Here is a 22,681-nt window from a genome sequence, read left to right as displayed (position 1 = left end):
ATGCAGCCACACACCTTTTTTCAAGGAAGTCTGAGAAAGCAGAAATGAAAATTGACCACAGCTGATTTCCCATCTCCCAACGAGGGAAAAAGAGTCAGTTGTCCACACGTGCCATATCTGCATTTTGTAATTATTCTTCTCTGGGAGGGAAGAGGTATCGTCCAAACTTAGCCAAACTTTTCTTTCCTCTAATGAGAGAGTGTGGGGTGATTTATTAGTCTGTGTGCTCTGAGACAGATACTGCAAGGAGAGGACAGGATGAGATCAGGCAGCCTAGGCTCTGGCCCAGCATGCAAGACAATAGGGATTCAGAATTCCAGATAGGAAAGACAAGAGCTGCAAGACGTAGCATTTTTTTAAAAAGGAGCATGTAACAAGTATATCCCCTATTGATGCTAAGATTCTTATACAAAACAGAGTAAAAGAGATCCACCTCAACTCTAACTTGTGTGTTGACATGATTCCTTTTGAGCATGATTTTGGTAAAGAAAACAGTAGAGAAAATCTGATATTTAAGAAAAGGTTCAGTAACACGTACCCTCCCAGGTTTGTTATAATAGCAGTAATTTCTTCTGAGATCATGATGTTTCAGAGTTTTATGTATCCACCCAAATAAAGAAGGGCAGTTTTTGTTCTTTGAAAGAACCTAGCATCCAGTTATATTAGATAATAGTTTGCTTTCTTTTCTCTCTTTTAAAAAACGTTCCTCATTTAAAATTCACTAATAAAGCCCATTGGCCTATCTTTAGGCAGAGTCATGAAAGAGCAGTAACTTGCTATTTTATTGTAGTCGCTATGTGCCATGATGTTGGTTTTGGACTTAAGGTGACTGTGAATGAGAAACATCCAAGACACCCTGCTATTAACAATCTTATTGTATTTCTTTGCATTGATTATTATGGTTGTTCTCTTTGTCCCTACGTACAAATCTATGAATAGCTTCATTCAGGATACTAATGAAACTTTTGCTTTTTCAACCAGGCCGGCCTAGTAAGTCGGGCAGCCTCCTCTTTTCTTCATTACCTACTTTTGAATTCCAGTCACCAGTGATTATCAACATGTCCCATTTTGCTGTCTGATCATTTTCTTCCTGGATGCCTATATAGACTGTTTCCTTCCTCTTCTGCCTGTGTATTTGGAGTATAAATTTGGATTTTAGTTACACTGATATGTCTTTCCTGGATTCTTATTGATATTATTTGGCGAGAGTTTGTATTATACCTCCTACTTTGTTTTGCTACTTCCTCCTTCACTGTTAATGCAACCTCATTTCTCCTTAGATTGCCACTTCCTGAATGAAACGTTATGTAATTATCTGATTGTAAATGCCACGGTCCTGTTTACTGTAGCTCATTCACATCAAACATTGCAACGTTTATGCATTCTGCTTCTTGTTTTCCAGTTTCTAGCTCCCCAGATTCATGCTTCTCACATTCTATGTTAAATGCATTGCACAGCTTCAGACTATCTTTTCATATCTGGGCACATCAGCAGCTGAATGTCCTTTTGGCTCAAGTCCAGATGCATCATTAGAGATGAAGCTATTGATATTCGCCCTTCGTTCTTTCCCAGTAGTTTGTTGAGTGCCTTCCAGTCTGGGAGTCTTCTCTTCCAGCGCTGTGTCTTGCTTCCTTTTGGAATGTCTCATCATTCAGATGTAGTTTACAAGTGCCTTCGTCTGTGCAATACTAGCAGGCGTTAGGTAAAGTGCCATTGGTATTGTTTCTAGGAGATCCTCCACCAATGTCATCTCCTCCTGCTGCACCTGCCCAGTAGCTTCCCTTCTGGATCTTCTCAGCAATGGAGCTATCAGTTCTTTTCTGCAGATGCAGCCATTACACCTGAAAAGAATGGGTGCCTTTTGGTCTGGTGTCTTCACTTTGACCCTGCTGCCTTGTGGGACCCTGGTAGGAATGTTGACTCTTGATGAAGTCTGGTCTCCTGACAGTATTACTTAGATGGTGTAAATAATCACAGAAGAACATGGGTTGTATCTATGTTTTGAATTTTGAATACATCCAATTAAGTTTGGGGTTGGCAGCAAAAAAAAGCCACAAAATCTGGGATAATTGATCTCAGGTTTTTGGGGTTTTTTTGTTTTTTAGTTTTCCTGAAAGATTCACATTGTTGGCTGTGTGGATAACCGTTGCAGATAAACCCGGGATAAACCAGGATAAAGCTCTGCCTCTTGAAAGTGTTTCAACCATACCTGCATCATCAACTCCACCTTTATTTACAGTGCTGACACAAGTGAGCAACAGAACTTGCAGAGATGTCCATAGATGCGGTTATGATAAAATCATACAAGATTGTGAAGTTGAAGGCTTTCATGGCCAGCATCCATAGTTTTTTGTGGTGTTTTCAGGCTATGTGGCCATGTTCTATAAGAGTTTATTCCTGACGTTTCAGCAGCATCTGGGGCTGGCATCTGCAAAAAAAACTACATACAAGATTACTGCACTACACTCTTTTAGTGCGGCTATTCCACTTTTACTGCTCTGGCTGCCTCCTTTCACACTCGGTCCATCCAACACATTAAGGTGCGCATCTGAGCATGAGGTGTTCATTATTTAACTTGTTGATTTAGGCCAAAATCTTCTTGGTGGTATCAATTGTATGTGTAATGGTTTGTCATGGGAGTGGTTGCAATTTCACTGGGCTCCCACAGAAAAGGAGGAGGGGGCAGGAGAAAAGCCTGTGGTTTCTAAGCTGCCTGCTTCTTTGGGAGCATTGCAGTGATGTTGTGCTGTGAATAGTCATACCACTACGCAGTTCTAAATTATCCTTTTTAAAAAAAAACCAACTCATTAATACTTTACTTCCCAGAAAGCCGTACCCTCTCTTATACAACATCCCGCTGTGATTTGGATGTTTGGACAACAAATGTAAATGGGTTTTAATTTGTTCTGGTTTACTTCAGTGCTGAGACGTTTGTGCCAATAGTTGTTTTAGGGAGTCAGATTTCAACAGGATTGGAGTGATGAGAAAAGCGGGGCAGGAAAGAAACATGACATTTAGTTGGTTTCAGTGTGTATATTAGACAAATTGTATGATTGCCCGCAAATACTTACTTGCCAAATCCACATTAAATGGGCATCTAGAAAAGAGATTCACTCCTTTATTGTGAAAACATACCAAAGCCTGATTCTGCTCATCTTCCAGAAGTACTGCCTATTCTTACTTTTCCAATCAGATTTTAATGTTTAGGATAGAAAACAGTCTGTGATTTTGTTTAAACAAGTACAGTATCTGAGGTTCAACTGAGGGCTTGGGTTCTGAACCACTTTTGAATATATGAGCCACTTCCGAACAAAATCTGGATGTCTTTTAATTTGAAAACCCAATTTAGTTTCAGATGTGGAGGATTTCTTGTGCAGGGCTAGGAATGGCAGTAAGTAGGAAAAGGGTGCCAAGAGAGGCAGAGGGCTAAATTTCTTGTCTGGCTTCAAAAATAGCCAGCTGAATCTTGGATTTCAGATGGCAAAAACTGTGTGTTTTAGTTTCTACTAATGTTACATTTTGCAATGTCTTTATCTTCTTTTAAGCACTCCGCCCAAAAGTCTCAGATACCTCTGCACTGATCCATTTAAGCTTAGGGGAAAGAAGGGATTTCTGAATGCACATGATGCAGATTTGCAAAACTGATTAAAGGGTGTTGTGTGCCTTTTCTTCCCTGCAGTGCCTGTTGCAATCCTTGTATCTGCACATAAGCTGACAGGCATTGCGCTACTCAGCCTATGCCAAACTTTGAAGATCTTCAAAGTGCTCCAGGGCTGGAAGCCAAACCCTGGCTTTTCTGCAGAATGTCATTGTAATTAGATAAATAATAACTGTGGGGGTAGGGGATGCAGAGGAGGAGCAGCGGGGTAGGAGTCTAAATGGGAGCTTTCCTTTGTGGGAGGAAGCAATTATGCATATTTACAATCTGAGTTAAGTCAGTTCTGCCTCAAAAAGGAGACTTAATGTCATATCTGCAAAGCTTGTAAATTAAATTCTCCACCCAACATGGCCAATGGTGGGCCACAGACTGTGTGTATTCCCATGCAAAGTCAATGGGAAAGAAGCTTAGGATTTTGGATCAGGCAGACACATATTTTTCTGTGAGATTGATAGGCAATGCACTGTGAAGATATATGGTTAAACTAGATGCTAAGGTATTGCCTATAGATAGCCCATTTCCAGTCCTACAATAGGACTTCCTCAGAAATATGCGCTAAATGAATCAGACTTGCAAACTAAGCCCATATTTACCCTTTCTGACCAATCACAAAAAAGTACACTAGATGCAAAATAAATAAAAGGGGGAAATAATGTACTACAAAAAAAAAACACATATCTTTCAACAACTGAGGGAGCACCTCTGGAAAAATGATATATCATCTACCTTGACCCTTTGAAATCTGTGGGAGAGTAACTAGTTCAGTGTTTCCTGCACTGAGAATGAGCATGACTAGAACATGCTATAACTCCCTATTTTTTCCTACAACCAACAAGGCCAGAGAGTTGGATTTTAAATTCTCTTCCAGGAATTGCTGAGGGGTGATGGAGCAGGGCTTTCCTCTTTCTCTTTTCAGTTTGCAGCCCCTTGTTCAGCCTCTGAAACCCGTCTCCTGAAGGGAAGTCCCCCACCACATCCATGCAAATCATTTATGGATGGAGGTGTGAACAGCTTAAAATTCATGCCAACGCAAATTGTGGCAATCAGGAAAGCATTTATAAGAGCATTCAATATGTGTTACTTATACAGAGAGCAGACTCCTGCTTTTCTGGCCACAGAATTCCCAGATTGCCTTGGAGGAACAGATCTTTGGTTTCTTTTTAAAAGCATAGCTCTGGTTTTAGGGCATGCCTGAAGAACAGCACAGCCTAGTTTATCATCAGAATCAGATTCATTATTCTTCTAATGAAAAGATCTGTACAGAGAAAGTCCCTGTTGGTTGTAGTGATTCAAGCATAGTGTAATGACACAACTATGGCGTGTGTTTCCAATCATCATGCCTTTCAAAGCCTTTCAGACGTGATGAATGGGTAATAAGTTTGTACTGCATAGGGTTTATGTAGCTTCACCAAATCTCTGAAAAGGCAAGTAGAAGTCTTGCTGCTACGGATTACAAACATATAACCTGAATATAGAGAAGTCTTTAAACTTTAGCTCTACCCATTCAGAGTCCAGGGCACCTAAACTGTTGATGTTCTCTGCCTTCAAGTCAACCTGGACTCATAGTGACTCTGAATGAAACATCTCCAAGACGTCTATCCTGACCAGATCTGCTCAGATACTGCAGGTTCAGGGCCATGGCCTCAGTCTATCCATCTGGTGTATGGTATGCACCAAAACTGTGGAAACCTAAATCACATAAATTGCCATGGAGGGAATTAAATATATGATTTGTCCTCTGTGCCCAAGAAATCATTCAGACTTGGAAGTTCTGAATTTTTATTGAAGATTAGATGGCAAAAAAATAATGAATTTATATACATAATTTGCTATGGGAGGATGGATGGATGGATGGATAGATAGATAGATAGATAGATAGATTCTGATCCAGGTTGAGTCCTCCTTATCCAAAATTCCAAAAACTGAACTATTCCAAAATCCAAAATTGTTCACATGGACGGCTGAGATGGTGATACCTTTGCTTTCTGTTGATTCAGTGTACACTAACTTTATTTCATGCATCAAATTATTACAAATTAACACTATATGAAATTACCTTCAGGTATGAGTATAAGGTATATATGAAACATAACTGAAATTTATATTTATGCTTGGGCACAATCTTCAAAATATCTCATTATGTATATCCTAATATTCCAAAATCCCCCCCAAAGTCCAAAACACTTCTGATCCCAAGCATTTTGGATAAGGGAAATTCAACCTGTATGAAAATCCATTTAAATATAGTGGTACTGTATATGGTTGTCCTCTGCTTCCTTAAATAGCCTTCCTTTGGCTATCCCCTATGTTTCTAATAGCAGTGTGTGTGAGAGCAAAATAGAGACTGAGACAGTTGTGAGCCAAATATTGCCACTACCTCCCATGTCCCTTCTATGATGACACTTTTGTTAATACAGCCCTAACTACAGCCTTTTCCCATTTCCATTTTTGTTTAACATTGTGAACTGTGACCCTAGGAAAAGAAAGGAAGAATCAGAGAGCGCAGAGACTGGAATGCATCCAATATTCATCTGACTTTTTTCTTCTTTCTTTTCCCTTAGACTGTCCAGTTTTGGAGGCTGGAGTGGAGCTGAAATGTATCCATGTTTGTCGCTTGTGAAACCTTAATAACCTCAAGAGAACTGGTCTAAAGGAACCACTTGACTTCCCTCACCTTGAACTCGTGCAGAGCATTTGGAGAGAACAGTAACACAGAGTCGAAGCTAACAGGCTTGATACGTTGCAACATCTCTCCCCAAGAGACTGGACTGATGCACAAAGAGATTATTCATGTTTGTGTTTATTTTCTGGAGCTCACTTTCTCTTCCTCTGTGTATGTAAGTCTGTGTGTGTGAGAGGGAGTGTGTACATGCACGCATGTGTGTGTTTGACTTTGAAAAAGAAATCAGGAACACATTATTGAGAAATCCATGCTTTGGGTTTCATTTTATCTTTGTGGTTTTTTATGTATAGTTTAATTAAACTCATGTTGTTTATAGTAATGTAAAAAACTGGACCAAGGCTTTTCAGAAAAACAAAATTTCCAAATTCTGCACATTTTTTTTCTGCCAAGGAAGCCTGGAATATAGATTCTTCTCTTTACATCCCTAGCACCATTTTCATACTGATTTGCTTCCGCTAGTTTTTTCTCTTTTCCAAAATGACTCCTGCAGATGTATAGGTTTATGATTTGTTTTATTTATTAATATGTTTTTAAACCAAAGACTGCAACAGTTTGGATGTACACTGCTTTTCTAGCTCATAATTTTTTTAAAAAAAAAAAAAGTGATACAGACATTTGATTTATTTGTGGATTGCCATACATTAAAAGTGGTAAATATCACACACCATTTTATAAAGATTCAAGACGCTTCGTATCATTAAATGTGCTATGTGTTTTTATTGAGATTATTTTTATTTCAGATACACCGGGGGGCACTTCTGAGTCATCTTGTCTTCAGTAAAGAGGTAGTTAAGTACAAAGCTGAACAACAACAACAACAACAAAATCAGTTCAAAAGTCCCTCAGCCTAGGATTGGAAGTCTGTGGTTCTCTAGATGTAGCTAGATTCCAATAGCCATCAGCCCCAGCCAGCCTAAGCAATAATAATAAATAAATAAATAAATAAATAAATAAATAAATAAAATGGGTGACTTAGTTGTAGTTCTGCAAGATTTAGAAAGCCACAAGTTCCCTGTTGCTGGCTCAAGCCTACATTTTTTATAGCTTTTCACCGCTATTTATTTATTTATTGGATTCATTTCCCACCTTTCTTCCAAAATGGGATTCAAGGCATCTTACAATAATATTAAAAGGATACAACTAAAATATTAATTACCAGAGTATAGGGAAAAAAATACTAGTCTTAAAATATAACAGTTAAAAACACAACTTAGGCACTGGCTAGATGGGCCCTATGGGGCGCCATCGTGACGTGCGAGGGGCGTCGCTTTCAGATGCCCCTCGCACGTGACGAGGGCATCAAAATGGCAGTGCCCTGTACATATGGGCGCTGCCATTTTGAAGTGATGGACGTCTAGCGTCCGCACATCTCGGTGCCCTTGTGATGCCGCAAGTGTGCCATTGGTGCCTTGCGGCATCACAACCGCACCGCAGAAAGAACCCACATTTTGCGGGTTCTTTTTGCTGCATGAGGGAGCCGTGCGGTTTGTCCGCTGCAGCTCCCTCATGCAGCAAACCAGGGCGGCAGGAGACCACCCTTTTGGGCGGTCTGTATCCTGACATAGTTTAAATAGCAAGCAAGCAATAGCAACTACATTTTTATACCGCTTATAAGTGCACTTAAGCACTCCGTAAGCAGTTTATAATGCTTAAGCTAATTAAACCATTTCAGTTTTAAACAATAAAGACTTTCAAACATTAAGGACAGCACACCATTAAGGACATTACATAAGTAGAATTCACACTTCAAAAGGCATATCTAAATAAGAATGTCTTTAGCTGCCAGTGGAAAGAGAGCAGGAAAGGAGGCAGCCAAACCTCCTAGAGAAGGGATTTCCACAGTCTGAGAGCAGCCACAGATCAGTCTCTCTTCCAAGTCCTCACCAACTAACTGCACTTGCAAAGGTGGTAGGACTGAGAGAAAGTCCTCTCCTGCCGATCTCAGCACTTGGGTTGACTTGTATAGGGAGATACGGTACTTCAGATAGTCTGGACCCAAGCTATTTAGGGCTTTTATAATCAAAAACAGAACTTTGAGTTTTGTCTGGAAATGGACTGGTAGCCAGTGCTGTTGTTTCATTTGGTCAACAGCCTGGCCATAGCATTTTGGACCCACTGAACAGTTTCTAAAGGCAGTCTCACATAAAGCACATTATAGTAGTCCAAATGTGATATAATCGGGGCATGAAGCCAGGTCAGACATCTCGAGGAACAGGCACAGCTGGCACACTAGTTTTAACTGTACAAATGCACTCCTGGCTGAAACCTCTGCATCCAGGCTTTGATCTGTGTCCAGGAGCATATCCAATCTGCGAACCTGGGTTTACAGGGACAGTGCTACCCAATCCAGCACAGGCTGAATCCCTATTCCCTCATCTGCTTTCCAACTGACCAAGAATACTTCTGTCCTGTTTGAATTACATTTCAGTTCGTTCACCATCGTTGATTATTGACAGAAGACACTGGCTTAGTGAAGCAACAGCTACCTTGGAAATGGATGGAAAGGAGAGATAGAGTTGAGAGATTCAGGGACATAATGATGACATGGAATCCCAAAACTCCAGATAATTTCTCCTGGTGGTTTCATGTAGATATTAAACAGCATGTGGGGAAGAATCAAGCCCTATGTCATCACAGGCTACTGGCCAGGGTGTCAAACAAGTGTTCCTTCTGGGTCCACCTCTTCAAGAAAAACTGGAGCTACAGTAAAACAGTGCCCCAAGCCTCATCCTAGAGAGGCAACCTATTAAGCCATGGTTGATGGTACTGAAAGCCTTTGAGATGATCAGCAGAGCCACCAGAGGCACACTCTCCCTGTCCAGTTCCCTGCATAGATCACCCACCAAGATGACCAAAACGGTCTCTGTCCCATAGGTAGTCTTGAAGCCAGACTGCAATGGCTGTAGATAATCTGTTTCATCCAGGAACCTCTGGAACTAGGAAGCCACCTCACACTCCAATATTTCCTCAAAAAAGGGAATATCTGAGACTGGTCAATAGTTTTCCAGTGTGCTAGAATACAGGAAAGATTTTTTCAGTAGTGGCCTCATTATCTCCTCTTTTTGACAAACTGGAAACCTGCCTTGCTGTTGAGAGGAATTTACTACTCCCTTTATCCAATTGACTATCCCCCCTCAGGTTGCTTTCAACAGCCAATATGGGCATGATGTGAGTATGCATGTGGTGGATCTAACCTCTCCAAGAATCTTGTCCAGTCCTCAAATTACACAAATTGAAACATATCCAATAACAGCAGATGAGCAGAGGACAAGGTTATATCAATATGAATTTAGCAAGCTCACATTTATGTGCATTCCTTTGGTTCAATGAGTTTGCTCTGCCTGGGACTATCAGGTGGATTTAGGCCACAGAAATTTGCACATTTGAAGTGTTTGTTCCACTTTTACCAAACTGCCTTACCAATAGAGATCCAATAGCCACACAATACAAGCATACACAGCATGCAATAATCAGTATAGCAAGTGAGTCGTTCTTAGTAAAACCTACAGAAATGGCATGTAAGCATGAGATTTTTAATCACAAAAGAATTTGAATACATTATCAGTCAAATCCTTGGTTTTAAAAACTTCATGCTAACATTAGTTTCCTGTTGACACTTCATGAATCTGTATGAAGAGAATATGCTAAAGATGGGGTTAGTGAGCGCTCCTAAATCGTCTCTGATAAACAGGAAATGCTCAGAGTTCTCTTGGACAGAAAAAAAGCTAATCCAAATGCTCTGCAAAATGCCACTCCTGCACCCAAAACACCTTCCACACTTTTCCTGCAATTGCAGTAGTCCTCAAGAGACCTACGTCTGCCATAGATAAGGAGGTGATGGCAAGTGGTAGCCAGGAGGGACCAGTCGGTGGATGCAGGCTTTTGATCCAAGATGGTAAAGAATTCCAGAACTTTAAAAGCTGACCTCCTGTTTGAACCAGGGTTCGTGAGTCAGGAGAACTTGATTAACATCTGTAGGCACTATCACTTTGAAGGCCTTATGCCATTGGCGTCACTAGTATTGGTGTCACCCCAGTGCAGTAACCATGTGTTGGCACCCCCAGCCAGGCCACTCCAGATTTAAGGAGTGGGGTTGCCACCATCACATGGACCAAACTGGCTTTGTAGTATTAGGTGGCTCATTCCACTGACAGCCTTAGGAAAGAAGGCTGTTCTGCATTTCCCTGTATGTAGTCAAGCTAGGTGATTCAAAGAAATGGAGACAAGGACAAGTTTATTCCCTAGTCTGATGCATGTCTTCCAGATTTACAGAATGCCTAAGTATAAAGATCATGGTGGTAGGGATATTGTCACTCGGAATTATTATTATACTTGGCCTGCCAGAACACGGCTATTTTTAGACTCAGTGTAGTGAAGAAAATGGCTTTGCCAGGCCTTCGGTACCAGCCATGGTCTTTTTGGATGGTCTTGGACAATTCACACTCTTTCTGCGCTAGTTCTCCAATCATAAATATGTAAGACTGGGAGGCCCAGGATTGCTGCAAGGCCAACCGAAAGAATTGTTGCAATTAAATTGTGTGGTTATAGATGATGATAACAAGTTGTCTTGGGTCCCTCCAACGAGAAAGGTGGGATCTAAATGAAATAAATAAATAAATACAATAACAAGGACAAGGACAAGAACATTGGTGGTTGTTGTTATTACTGCCACTACTATTACTGTTACTATGTTTATTAGGTGGCAAATGTTAAGGGGAAAATATATTCTGGGTGGAACTCTATGTTTTAATCCCTTTCTTTTCTTAGAAGCAATAACTTACAGCCTCCCAGCCAGCCTGAGTCCCTTTGAAACAGCTGGAGAACGGTGCTGGAATGGGGGGAGGAAAAGAACGAGGAGGAGGAGGAGGAAGAGGAGGAGGAGAGCTGGCACTGGCTCAGAAATGTTTGTAAGCTTGTAACTCTTGGGGCCACCCAAGTGCGATTTCTGGAAAGGAAAGACGGCCTATATTGAGCTGCATTGTGAACACAGTGAATCAATGCTCATGCTCAGGGCATGAGTAAAACAACTTGTTTTATTCTGAGCCTTCAAAATTCAAATTACTCTAAGCCCGATGCAGGCAAAGTTAAGTTCATGTTAGTCCTACTGCAATTCTGCTAAGCAGAATTAATTCACCCTTTGCAAACTGGGTTCACAGAAGGCACATTAATTCTGTATGTTCAATTGAATGTCTGCACGGTGTACAGTACTATGCACTTTACTAACTGCAGCTTTTCTTCTGGGGGCTTAACTTGGCCTGAATGGTTCACTGCCATCCATTTTTTTTACAGCATGGATGGTCAAGCTGCAAGTGATTGGTCCAAGGGCTATCCACTACTGAGTGGAGATTTGAACATAAGTCTTTCTGGTCCTATTTTGACATTGACCTCACTAGCTCTCTCTAGACAGTGCATATATGCACAACACACGTGGTATGTTTTCCTGTGACCAAGAAGTTTTCTTTTCCAGGCTTCTCCATTACATATGGGCCTAAAATGTAGTGAAAGTGTGTGGTGTGTAAATTCCGTCCCCCAACACCTTTGCTTCCTTCTCACTCTTTAGTTCAAACACTGCAAGTCAGTACCTACTCATGACCCATGAGAGGCAGAGTTTCAAGGCCAGCTTCATACAACTCTTTCACTTTATCACGAAAAACAGCATTTTAATGGGATAAAAGGCCAGTACTTATCACACAATGTTGTGTCCATCCTGCTGCTGCCTTGCATTCCATTTCTTACTGTAGAGCACAGGCAGAACTTGTTAATGGACTCTCAGTCCTGCTGCTATTCCATTACTTAAACTAATGTGACTCTGGCAGAACAGGAGGCTGGTGTGACAAAGACCTACATAAGTATAGTACTGTAGTGGGTCATTGTTATCCACTGGGATTTGGTTCCAGAACCCCCCATGGATAACCAAATCCGGATGCTCAAGTCCCATTAAATACGATGGCATAGCAAAACGATGCCCCTTATATAAAATGGAAAATCAAGGTTTGCTATTTGGAATTTATAATTGAACATTTTCAAGCTGTGGATGGTTGAATCCATGGATAAAAAAAATCCGTAGATGAGGAGGGCCAGTTGTATAATTACACTTTAACTGCAATGGCTGCATCCTGGGGAATCCTGGCATTGTCAGCTGAGGGAGGGTCCATTGAAACCCCTGGGGCCCCTGACCAAACTACAATTCCCAAGATTCCAATGGAACCATGACAATTAAAGGGAAATGATAGTACTCTAACTGTGGAGTCTGAAAGCATCCCTGAACATCTAGAGAGGCTTCGTGGTTTGCATCTCTTATCTTGAATCCTGAAAATTAAGATTATCATTCTCAGTATGCTAATGTAATGATACTTTATATTGTTAACTGAGTCTAAAAACAATGTTCACTTTTCATTTGGTGGTTCTGCATCCCACTCTCCCTTTTTTTCTTTTTGCCCAAAGTCCAGTGGTCTTTGCAGCAATTTCTCTACAGTTATCTTATGGACAGAGTGAAATTCTCCTGGATATGGGCATGGTGAAACTAAAAACATCCTTGTCTTAACACCAGTATTTTTTAGAGCACCTGTACTAACAACTATAGCAATGACAAGGTATTATTCTTATCTAAAGGGTTTGTACCTGTGGCATGCATACCTAATACGCAAGCTCATTTAACATTGTGTTGGCAGTGGGGACAGGAAAGAGCTGGCTTCTGTCCCATGAAGACCCACCAATACTTTAACAATCACTACTAAATAAATTATTATGATTTCATTTGGGCCCATTGAACATGAGTAGTTTTAATCCTTTCTGCCCCAATCATGATCTCACCTTGGTTATTTGCTCAGAGAAAGGAGCCATATAAACTACATTTATGAATTAATAAATAAATTGGCGAATGATCCCAATGTATCACACCTCTGACTAGTAATGAGGAAACATTCATTGTAGTGCAATGAAAATCCTCCTGCCTACTATTAAATAAATAAGAAGCATGATGTAGTTCCTAATAATTCTTTCATGAGTCACTTGATGCTTTTATTTCTAGATTCTAAGACATCAGATTTGTCTTGGGGAAGATATATGATTAAACAATCTTTGGCTATCTTGGTTAATGTTTAATTTATTATTGCCATTTATATCCACTAATGAATTAAATGCAGTATGCTTAGTTCTCCTCCTGCTACTTCATCACAACTATCTTGTGAGGCATGTCAGGCTGAAACACAGAGAAGGACTAGTCTAAGATCACCTACTGAGTTTCTCGACTTAGACAACCTTTAGTTCTCTCAAGCCCCACTCCAACACTCTTAACTGTTGTACCCCACTGGCTAGTGGAGGCAGAGGAACCAGTCCAGTTAAATCAGGGGTGGGAATCATTTGGTCCTCCAAATGTTGTCGAACTGCAAATTCCAGTGATCTAAGATAGCAGAGACTGAGAAATGCTGGCAGCTGCAGCCCAACAACATCTAGGCGATACTTGATTCCTAACACTTTTACTAAACTGAATATCAGAAAGGGCTTTCTTTTCCTTTTTGGAGAATTTGCAAGAAAACCTTGGGCTCTTGAAAAGCTCAATACACTTTTTCTCAGTACACCTCCCACCGTTTATGTAGTATATGTGGTCCCAGTGTCTAGAAGCAGCCTTCTGCTTTAGCCTCATCTTGCATTTTTGTTCCCCTTTCCAAACTTGGGCTGCATCTACACTGCAAAATGCAGCTTGAGACTGTTGTGGACGAATGCTATGGTATTCTGGGATTTGTAGTTTTGTGAAATGTTGTGCCTTCTTGGTCAGAGAGCTCTGGTACCACATCAAACTACAAATCCCAGTATTCCATAGGATGGAGCCATAACAATTAAAGCAGTGTTGAATTGCATTACTTCTGCAGTGTGGCTGCAGCCTTGGAAAGTATGCGATCATATGGGAAAGAGAAGCGGAGCAGATGAAAATATGGTAGTGCTGAAGCCAAGCAGAAATTCAGTGAGGTTAGGAGAGGGGCCTGGTTTCCCATTGCTCAGGTGTTTTCAAATTAGAGGGGCATGAGTCTGAACCTTTCCATTTCTTCCCCATGTGTAATTGTATTTGTATCACGAGAAGAAAAGGAGTTGCAGTGAAAGCACATTTGGTATTCTAACTATGCTGTCATTGTGAGGGGCTTTGAATTTATGCCTCCACTGGGAGCAGCTTGGTGGGAAGAACAGCAAGGATATGTGAATGCAGGGAATCTGAGTCTTGACCATTTAAAACATATGTTGTATCTCTTGCAGTACAGTCTTATTGGGTGCACAGGGACAGGTGATGAGTCAAGTTATCTTGCAAAAGTCAACCCAGAGCAAAAGTGCTTGCCTCTACTTTGAATTTCTGAGAAAGGCTGAGTGATGGAAACAATTTTCCCCTCCTTGCAAAGGGGGAGAGGGGGAAAAAGAACAACAGTCTAGTCTAGTCTACTCTATGAAAGTGCTGCTCAGTAAGTTTGATGACTCTGGTGCGTTACAGACCGCCGCTGCTGTTTGCTTTGCGAGGGAGCCGCAGCAGCCAAACCGCGCGACTCCCTCGTGGAGCAAAAAAGAAGCTCCAAAATGGTGCTTCTTCCTGCGGTGCAGTTATGACGCTGTGAGGCGCCAGTGGTGCACTCGCAACGTCATAAGTGCTGCACGATGTGCGGACACACAGTGTCCACTACGTCAATATGGCGGTGGCCGTGTGGAACGGCCGCTGCCATTTTGTACGTATTCACTACGTACTAGGGTTAGGGGGGTGCGAAAGCACCGCCCCTTCCTAACCCTAATACGTAGTGAATACATACAAAATGGCAGGTTGTAACCTGCCTCTGGTGTTTCTCCAAAGCAATCAGGCCAAAGGTGTCATTACAATTTCACATCAGTTGACCAGAGGGCTTTTCACACTCTGCATTTATAGCACTATGATTCCACTTTAACTATTATGGCTACATCCTATGGAATCCTGGGATTTATAGTGTGGTCAGAGGCACCAGAGATGCTCCTTGGCTGAGGGTTCTAAATAATCTTCCCTCAAATGCCACAAGATGTTGCCATGGCAGTTAAAGAGGATTCAAAGTGTTATAATCCTGTAACATGAAAGTGCCCAAAGGTTCCCAGATCTCTGAGCCTACCTTGAGTCTCAAGGCTTGGTCCCTTTTGTGCAGTCCACAGACAAGGGGTGCAAGAACTGCCTTGAAAAGTGTGTATTTATTCTCCTCACTTGTTATGAATGGTATTTTTATTTGAATGACTACTGTGGTTGATACTTAATATAACATGTTTAATGACACCACCAGTGGCCAGTGCACTATGCCCTCAAATCTGACTTCACGTTTGCAACCCTAGTAGGTGACACTGAAACAAATGGAGCTTATCTCACTTCTCTCACTATGGCTGAAACTTGGAGAAAAAATGAAAACAATGACACTCTTGTCCAATTTTGATAACGAAAGTGGTGTACAGATGATGTGGGCAAAGGTCTCAACTTTCATTTTATCTCCCATTTTATTCTCTTCCCCACCCTGATGATGCTCTTCTCTTTGGCCAGACTCTGATACTGAAAAGTGCTCAGCTCAGTGGGGAGGAGGACTTGAGAAATTGAGGCAAAGCCAGATGCAGTGGAAGGAGGGGTTCTTTCCCATCTCCTGAGCCTTTCCACACCCCCTGTCTATGCCTCACCTTGGAGAGATCTAGGTCTAAACATGTAGGCTGGCTGGTCCGATAAAAAAAAAAAGAGAATTTCCTAGTTCTGATGTGAAGTCGAAGGCTTTCATGGCCGGCATCCATATTTTTTGTGGTTTTTTCGGGCTATGTGGCCATGTTCTAGAAGAGTTTATTACTGACGTTTCACCAGCCTCTGTGGCTGGCATCTTCAGAGAATGCTGGCCTAGAAGAGAGCTGGATACACACACACACAATACATACATACTGTGTGACCCTGGGTAGGGAGGAAATTCTGTGTTAATCTGTGTATTATTCTGTTTCCTAGTTCTGTTTTAAGCACACCACAGTCCCACTTTGCTTGAACCTGAAGCTGCCCAATGAAGAAAATAATTTCTCTGCAGTGTCTCAGTTCTGGTTTATGGTCCAGTCTTTCATTTGCCTGCATTATAATTTTTTATTTGATACTAGAAGTGAGTTTATGGTTGAAAGAATAGCCTAAAAGCGGATGCATTTGTATGTGCTGCGATGTCAAATTATCAGTGTTTTGCTGTAATACTGTTATATGGCACTGATGTACTTTTCATGCTGACTTGGGGGTAGCAAAGAATTACATCTGGCACCCCTGTGCTAAACATACTTTCTTCTACTAATGTCTCTTGTACTTGCTTTCAAATAAACGTGCGGATGGATGTTTACCTGCTGGCTTCTTCTTGATCATTGTTGCTGCACTTCAACCTCCAACTGTTCAGGAGCAAGTCTGATGAAAATCAATAGTCATTTCCAAAGAGGTGATTTAGGACTGAGGTACTTATTTTGGAATTATCTTGACCATGCTTATGGTAACTCAGAAACTGGAAAGGCCATGCTGTTCAGTCAGAAACTGGAAAGGCCATGCTGTTCAGTCAGGGCCTGAACAGACAGGCCAAAATAAAGTTACTTTGGGTTATTTTGGAAGTGTGCTGTTTAAATAATGCATACATCCTAAGAGGCTGGAAGCCACACCAAAGCCACGCTCCAGACCTAAGGACTGGAGCACAGCCTTGATTTAGCTTCTGGCCTTTTAAGATGCATGTGTCATTACACAGCATACCTTCAAAGTTACCTGAAGCAGCTTTATTTTGGCCTCTCTGTTCAGGCCCTCAGATGTCTATATTGCATCCTCCAAGGTAGCTTTAAATATTAAAAGTAATGTCCTGGAGGCAACCATGCAACTGAGTTCCATACATAGCTTGAATGTAGCTTATCAACACTTGGGTGCACCGCATCTACTGTTTAACTCCCCAATGGACTGATCCCACTTTCCCTTTCAGGATATTTTCCTTTGCCTTTTTATCATTGGTGTTGCTTAAGAGTCTGAGGGTCCACCAGTAAAGCAGACAGCAAAACTGTCCACCGCAGATGTCTCCTGGTGTCTCTCTCCCCTCCATTCTCTAGGGAACAGATGTGCTGGAACAACACTTTTTGAGAGTAGTCCGTACCTTATATTCTTTATAATGTTACATACTCTTGCTCTCTGAATATTTTTGCTCTGCTGGGATGATTCACAGCTGGATTTCCCCCGATATATAATGAAGCCACGTCTGAGCCAAGTGTGTTTTGTTATATAATTGGCCCTTGACTGAGAATCTGAGTGCACACTGCACAGATACTCACTTGTAGTAGAGTAATAGCATACATAAGTCTGCGCTGGCCCAGATGCAGGGATGGTTCTGATTGCCAAAGGTGAGGATCCACCTTCACATCTGTATGGCAGTTTAGATGACATGGGATATTTCTATCTATTCCCTCAAGTAGAGACGGGAATCATGTTGGACACTTTGCATCATGATGCAAGAAAAGCCTGGCTCAATTAGACCTGGGGGATTGACAAGGATTGCCATGAACTCGATGCCTCCAGGGAAGGCACTGAGCCTGAACCTGGACGTTTTATTCAGTTTTCACGGTAAATCATCATCTCCAGATGCAATCGGCATAACCGGATTTCCCAGCCAAGGAAGGGAATCTCCTTGCAGTTTCCGTGTTCTCATTTCCCTCCCTGGATTGCAGCAAAGGGAGATGTGCGCATTCCTCGCTTTCTCACTCCCTAGCCCCCTACAAACTCCCTGAGAAATTTCATGCCTAAAAATATTGGCATCTCTTGAAATTCCTTAAATGTAGCTCCTGAGGAGAAATCTCTGAATCTGCTTGAGCGAAATGTGCAAACCTCCCTCGGAGAAATTTCATTAGTCTTATTGAAACTTCTTGGCTTCCCTCAGAATTCCTCATATGTTTGGCTGAGATGCAGCTTTTAAATTTGTCTTTCGGTTCAGAAGTGATTGTGATGGCAACTCCGGGTTTCTTAGGCCCAGTGCATTTGGTAGGGATCAACCCTGGCAAAGAGAGACTCTGGAGGCGAGGAGGACAATCCTGTCATGTCAGAAACTTGAGAGTGAAGGAGATGAGGCTATTTTTTGGGGGGGGGGGGGACTAAATTGTCCTTGTGCCAGTTAATGAAGCATTTGGACAAATGAACGTTTCCCCTGCTTTGGAACATGTAAGATATCCTTGGATTAATTTTAGAAGTCTACACCAAAGCTATACTTATGTGTCCCAGTGTGCTAATTAATAAGAAGAGGTGGACAGTGAGTGACTCACACTGGAGACAATCCAGCACTGAAAAGAATAATATCAGCATTCAAGGAACTGAAAATACTCCAAGAAAAGTTGACCTTGGTGCCGGAGGTGGGGGGGAGAGTTGCGGAGATGTGGGGAGGTCAGGATTAAATAGCCAGGGCTGGGAGATGTGCAGAGAGATTTGTTAAAGAGGAATTCATTTATATTTCTGCTCCACCCTTTCTCTGAAGGATCAGGGTGGGCTATGTATGTGCGTGTGTGTACACATCCATAAACACACAGTAAACACAGACCTCATTTTAAAAAAACAACATACACCTCCTTTAGTTTTGGCTAAGTTCTAGAGGAAACTGGTTGCAAAACCTGGGAGCGGCAGTGAAGAATGGATCTATTGCTATCTTTTTATAAAGTGCATGGATGATGCTATCAAGAGGGCCCAAGGGGGGGGGGGAGGAAACCAGTGAAGAAAACGATAAATACAATGAAGTATTTGAACAAGGGGAAATATCTTTGAAGTAACAAAGGTGTGCAGAAAGCCCAATGACTATTTTCATCTGTTCAAAGTGTATAAGTTGTGCATTTCAGTTGGCCAATAAAGGTATCACTGATGGATTTTTCTTTGCATTTGTTAAATGGCCAACACGGGCCACTTTGGAGTTATGCTGTTTAAATGATGCATGCGTTCTAAGAGCCACAAGCCACACCAAAGCCACGCTCCAGTCCCAAGGACTGGAGCACGGCTTTGGCGCAGCTTCTGGCCTCATAATATGTGTATGTCATTTAAACAGCATACCTCCAAGGTGACCCAAAGTAGCTTTATTTTGGTATGTCTGTTCAGGCCCTAAACCCTTTTTATTCTGATAGACTTTTAAAACAGAAAGTTTTAAAAGAGTAGGCTAGGCAGTGCTGTATTGTTTTAAACTGAACTCTTTTAAATAGCTTTGCATTCCTTTCAACTGCATTTTATTCTTTTAGCTTGAATAGTTTAATTCTATTTTAATGTTCACTTTTTGTATGTTTTTAATTGTGTGTTTTTTTTAAAAAAAATTGAAACCATTTTGAGGGAATTTGGAGGGAAAGTGGGATACAAATAAATTTCATCATCATCATCATCATCATCATCATCATCATCACCACCACCACCACCACCACCACCACCACCACCACTCTTCTATTAATGCAATCAGAGTCAATTACTGTATATACTTGACTATAAGTCAACCTCATGTATAAGGCGAGGGCAGGTTATTGGGGCCAAAAATATGGATTTTGATGTGACTCATGGGTAAGTCGAGAGTAAAATTTTAGGGGTATGTAACAAACAAGGCAAAGGATGAAGCAAAGGAAAACAGTGCCAGAAAATGTACAAAATTCTAGCAGGCATAACTGTTTGTGCTCATACTAAAGGCTTCATGGATGAGAGAATATGAAGGGGGTGTGAGTGCTTCCAGAACAGATAACACTCTTGATTCTTTTTTTAAATAAGAATTAAAGTACAGAACAGTATTTACATTGACCGATGGATAAGTCGGCTCAGGTTTTTGAAGTCAATTTTTGACAATTTCTAGACTTATACATGAGTATACACAGTATTTGTTTTGTGCAGAACTGCTTTTCTATGGGAGCTCTACCTTCATTGTTACAGGAAGAGGCTAGTGACAAGTTCAGACACATGTTATATATGTTATGCCCAGGACTGATGAGGCCATTTCCTTTCACCTTCACCACCAACTCCTCACCTGCACTAAATACTGAATTTTTAACAGATTTCAAATTTTATCACATTATTTTGTATCCACTAGGGAGAGCTAGAGGGTCACTTGTCACTTAGTAACAAAAATAATGACCATGGAAGATCTACAAGAATTCGTTTTAAATAATGAGAAAATTGAAATAGTCAAAGAGTTCCCATATGTTGCATCAAATAATCAGAATGGAGACTTGCAGTCAAGAAATCAGAAGGCAGCTGGGATTGGGGAGGGCAGCTATGAAAGAACTGGAGAAGATCCTAAAGTGTGGAAGCTAGCCTTGCATGAGAAATTGACTTGCAAAATAAATAAAATAAAATACATGGAGACATGTGATGACAGTAACTTCATTAAGATATGGTATCCATTTATTGGTTTTGCTAATAAATACTTGTCTGTGTACAAACCTCCAGAGCAATTAAAATAAACCTTGGATCAACTTGCTCTAATTGCAATTAATAGACACTTTAGTACAGCCCATATGGAACTTTTCTCTGTTAATTGGACTAACCGTCAACAAAAATCTGTGTAAATAAGAACATTGTGTTCATATATGTTAGTGTTCCCTCTTCCAAGTAGCATCACTAGAGAAGTGCGGGGGATGCGGACCAGACACCAGGTAACACCTGAGAAGAGGGATCACACCCCATTGGACTTTTCCCCCAGTGTGTGTACAGTGTCTGCCCCTTCTCTACTGTTCTGTCTCTCTCAGCTGAGGGAGCCAAGGCAGTAGAGAAGGAGAGATGAGTGGTCATGTATCTGCCCCCCCCACACACACACACCTTTCCTGGTGCCTTGGCTAGCTTGCCTGAGCAACCCTAATAATAATAATAATAATAATAATAATAATAATAATAATAATAATAATAATAATTTATTTATTTATACCCCACTCTTCAGCCAAAAGGCTATGAGAGTGGCTTACAAATTGTTAATTAGACATTTCCCTGCCCTCAGGCTTACAATCTAAAGAGACAAGACACAAAAGGAGAAGGGAATGGCAGTGGAGAAGGGGAAAAGTCCAGCAGATCTGCTCTCCCTTGGACGCCTGGACCATGGCAGATGAACTGGAGGGAGGGCCCTTCTTCTTACTCTGCTTAGACCCTTAGATGGAGCTGGCCTGCTCTTCTCTCCCTCTGGATGATGGATGCAGGGAGGGCCTTCTTCTTTTCAGGTAAGGCCTGATGGAGCTGGCTTGCCCTTCTCTCCCTCTGGATAATGGGTGGAGGGAGAGCCTTCTTTTCAGGCAAGGCCAGATGGAGCTGACTTGCCTTTCCCTCCCTCTGGATGACGGTAGATGCAAGGAGGGCCTTCTTCTTGTCAGGCAAGGCCTGATGAAGCTGGCTTGCCTTTCTCTCCCTCTAGATGACAGTGCATGGAGGGAATAGGGAAGGAGCACACAGGCTCATGACTAGCCTGCATGGGTGGCTGTAGGGCAGGGCAGGCCACCACTGCTGCCACCACCTCCCAACAACCCCACCAGATGACACCAACACTAGGAATGCCTCTGCCCCTTCCTCCCATTTCTTCTTCTCCTTCTGATTTTATGTATGCTGTGACCATTGTATAGTTTTATATACTTGGATTGACATATTTCTTTATTCACTTTGTAGTTTACAACATTCAATAACAAAAATTAAAACTGTGATACCCATTTGCTCCCTAAAGTCCTCCGACAACCTATTTCGCAACATAGAACTGATTTCAATACGAACAGTTCTCTACTAGTCGGACATTTTGTTTGCTAACCACCACCACATAAAGGCCTGGGAAAGTTACTTTCTTTTGAACTAAAATTCTCAGAATTCCCCAGCCAGCCTAGCAATTAGCTTACACTTTGTAAACCACTTAGGGAGTGCTTAAGTGCACTGATAAGCAGTATGGAAATATACTTGATATTGCTGTTGCTATTCCTAATGTCTGTGCTAGTTACTGAGTTCTAAACTTTCTAATCCAACAATGTATTTTGTCCAAGCTCTCTGGTGCTGGCATAAAGAACAAGGAACAGCACATGAGAAACACAGTGAGGAAGGAACCCACCAACCCATAACAAGCCACAGTTTGCTGGGGTTTTGTTTTTTTTTAAAGCCTTGCTTGTTTTGTATAAGATGCAGACTGGCTTGTAGTGTTGAAGAGGCTGGTGGAGTAACAGACACCAGCATCTATGTAGGATGGGTAAGAAACTGGTTGGAGTCACATCTCATTTTGCACGTTCCAAGGCTGACTATCAAATGGAGAGTATCTTCCCTTAGAAATTGCCCATGCTGCCAATGCATTTTTGTAAAGAAAAAATGTGGACAAAGCCATGTGCACACTGGCAGAAGGCACTTG

General features: G+C 41.5%; 1 protein-coding gene across 1 annotated transcript in view; it reads left to right on the top strand.

The window, feature by feature from the left end:
• The window catches only part of TWIST2 (twist family bHLH transcription factor 2), a 37,488-nt gene extending 30,445 nt beyond the window's left edge, over positions 1–7,043 (top strand). Inside the window, exon 2 of the mRNA XM_042438808.1 lies at positions 6,220–7,043. The gene's annotated coding sequence lies outside the window, so the exon portion shown is untranslated. The remainder of the gene's footprint in view (positions 1–6,219) is intronic.
• The last annotated feature ends 15,638 nt before the right edge of the window (positions 7,044–22,681 follow it).

Source organism: Sceloporus undulatus, chromosome 1 (assembly GCF_019175285.1).
Source record: "Sceloporus undulatus isolate JIND9_A2432 ecotype Alabama chromosome 1, SceUnd_v1.1, whole genome shotgun sequence".
Taxonomy (NCBI): Eukaryota; Metazoa; Chordata; class Lepidosauria; order Squamata; family Phrynosomatidae; genus Sceloporus; species Sceloporus undulatus.
Note: the sequence above shows the minus strand (reverse complement) of the source record. Positions and strands in the feature narration are given on the sequence as shown.